This window comes from Nannospalax galili, unplaced genomic scaffold (genome assembly GCF_000622305.1).
Source record: "Nannospalax galili isolate Female #2095 unplaced genomic scaffold, S.galili_v1.0 scaffold2, whole genome shotgun sequence".
Classification (NCBI taxonomy): Eukaryota; Metazoa; Chordata; class Mammalia; order Rodentia; family Spalacidae; genus Nannospalax; species Nannospalax galili.
In genome coordinates, this window is record NW_008348412.1 from 1,401,951 (window position 1) to 1,405,269 (window position 3,319).

Consider the following 3,319-nt stretch of genomic DNA (forward strand, 5'->3'; position numbering starts at 1 on the left):
ATTTTATAGGAACACTGGTAGCTTTGGCTGTTCTGCATCTCATGTCAGCATCCCAGTTGCCAGCCTTGATATGAATCCAGTGAGCTGCTTCTAGAGGGACATTGTCTGGGTTGATTTCCCATCCTCACTCCTTCAAGTGCACTTTCATGTTACTCAAATGAGATTAGAAATCTGTAAGGCACTCAGAAGTTAGCATTATGTCATCTCTGTAGTGGAACCTCCTTACAGGAGGAGGGCAGGGCAACCAGACCTGGCAGGTACCAAACCTCCATCACATGACAAACCTTGGAGCTGTGGAGATAACCATGGTGAAGTACACTGAAAGTCCATTGCTGTCCATTCCAAGTGAATGTGAATTGGTCTTGGTATTCAGCAGCTAAGGGAATACAAAATAATGCATTAGCAAGGTCCACTGCAGCACAGAAGGACCCCATTTCCTGCACCAGCTGATCAGTTAGCAGTGCAGTGTTGGGCACAGCTGCACAAATGGGAGGCATCCCATTATTTAACTCCCTGGAATCTACAGTCATTCTCCAGGAGCCATCTGGCTTCCTGATATGCCAAACGGGGCTATTGAAAGGACTCTGCCCTGGGCAGATAACCCATTCTAGTTCTTGGATGGTTTCTGTAATTCCATCATGACCCCCAGGTAGCCGGTACAGTTTGATATTCACCACCTTCCATGGGGTGGGCAATTTTACTGGCTCCCACCTTGCCCACCCTCAAGAAATTCATTTACTGTTTGCACCCTTAGCCAGAACTCACCCAAGGTAGTATGTAGGGTGTGACCCAGGACATCAACCCCTAAAAGTTTCTCTTAGGGGAGAGATGCACACCTTGAACTCCTGGCACTGGAGGGGGGGGGCGGTAGTTGCTGACTCCCAGAATGAGCCTAATCCATTTTACTTAGATGGTTTTATCCCCATACCCATCCACCGCTATCCATTGACGCTGGTGTTTTGGGAGGTTGCCATGAAATAATATACACTCTGCTCCAGTATCCACTATGACCCATGTGTTTTGTATATTCGTGGGGGACCAATAAATCCTCAATTGGACATGTGGTCTCTGATCACCCAGTATGGCCCACACCTGTCAGCAACCATGGCCATCCCTTCAAGGAAGTGGCTGAAGGGGGTGGTCCCATCCAGTGAGTCTGCTTTCCTCTGGAGCAGGGGGTGCAGTTGGAGACACCAGCACCTCCTGGTCCCCAGTTTCTCTTACTTCTGTGGTGAATTGCTGGTCAGATCTTAAAGCTCTCCATAGCCTCTCCCAGTATAGCTTTTGGATGCCCATCAATTTTGTCCCTAGCAACTCCTGCTCTGCAATGATACATCCACATCTGTGCTCAGGAGACACAGAAAGGCCCCTTCTGCTGAGTTCTGGCTTTTTTCCCTTGTGTCTACTTGCTTAAGAACCCTTTGAATGCTGCTTATATGTTGATCTAAATGATTTAAATCTGCCAGGGCCTTGCCTGCCTCATACAGGTCACACCGGACCTTGAGCACTGCCACCAAGCTCCACATCAGTCTTGTGGACCTTGCTGAATTAGTTTTTTCTTAAGTCTCTTGTAAAAACAGGCCTGTCTAGCCCTGTGAACTGGGCATCAAATACAGCTTCCTTCATCCCCAGTTCTCACAACAGGGCCAGTCCTTCCTCTATGGTTTTCCAGTCTCTAGTATTCATAGAAACATCAGCTGGGGATAACCACATGTCCCTAATGGCTCTGTGACCCAGATGTTCCTCTGACCCTGGGATGAGGAGTCATGATCCTGCCTCCTTCCCACTCTCTGCAAAGGAATCACTCCCATTACCTATTCCAGCCAATCAGTTGACCTTAGGTGCTTGCAGGGGAGGGACTAAGGGAAAACCATGAGGTCAGCCTCTAGCCATTTTGTGAGGCTTTCAGGAACCACGGGATTTATGACTGGGTGTTGACTTTCAAACACAGCCATGAATGTGGGGGGGCACTCACTCTTCTGTACGTAAACCTGCAACCCAAGCTCAGTTAGCTAGCAAGTCCAATAAACAAGATTCTTCAAACCGGGATTTGGAGAATTCTTTTCTTAGATTGTCTTAAGGACCATGGGAAGAGGGGATCAGATGCCATGTGTGCCCCCAAGCAGTGAATTTGACTCAAAATTGGCATAGTCCTGTAGGATAAGATGAAACTGAGAATGAGTTTTGGAAGTGTTGATGATATCCCTGATATGGAGAAAGAGACCAACAACCAAAATAAAGCAGGGTGAGGGGAGAGTGTGGGCCAAGGAAATGTTAACCTGGTGGGCCATTCCCATAGGCTTGGTGGGGGCGGCTGCAGTGACATGGTTAATTCAGTGGACAGAGAGATGTGTAGTTGGGGTGAGGCCTTCTAGGCAGTTGAGGTCAATTGGAGAAATCCCAGGATGGCACACCTGCTTGACCGGTGGGGCCCCCAGGTGAGTATGGAGATGCCTTGAAAACAGCAGAAGGTATGGAACAGATTCTGAAAGCTCTGGGAGTAACACACCAGGGACAGAAGTGTGAACAAGCAGCTGCAGAGGCCACTTGGTTGCTGCTACTGGTAATAAGAAATCTGTCCCAGCACAGGCCTTAGCCCAAAAGGAAACTAAAGGTGTTAGAGAGGAATGAGAGCAGGTAGAGGTTATCTGCCCAGCCCAGAGCCCTTTCAGTAGCACCATTTGGCCTGTCATGAAGGCTCCTGGACAATGACTATAGATTCGGAGGAGTTACATAAGATGGTGGCTCCCATTCATGCAGCAGGTCCCATCATTTCACTACTAACCTATCAGCTGGTGCAAGAAATGGGGTCTTACCACGCTGCAGGGGACCTTGCTAATGCAATCTTTACTATTTCCCCCAGCTGCTGAATCCTAAGATCAATTTGCATTTACTTGAAATGGACAACAATGGACTTTCAGAGTACTTTCCATGGTTACCTCCACAGCCCCAAGGTTTGTCATGGGATGGTGGTCTGGTACTTGACCCTGTTCCCTGCCCTCCTTCTGTAAGGAGGTTCCACTACACAGATGACATAATGCTAACTTCTGAGTGTCTTACAGATTTGGAAGCTCATTTGGGGAACATGCAAGTGTGTCTGAAAGAACAAGGATGGGGAATCAACCCACACAAGGTACAAGGACCTGGTATTGCAGTAAAATTCTTAGGAATTTTATGGTCAGACAGAACTCGTATGATACCTAGTGAGGTGGTTGAAAAAAATTTTACAACCGATACCAATAGATGCTAAGAAATTACATGTATTTTGGGGACTTCTATTGGCAAATTTTTATACCTCACCTTGCTCGGGTCACCAGTC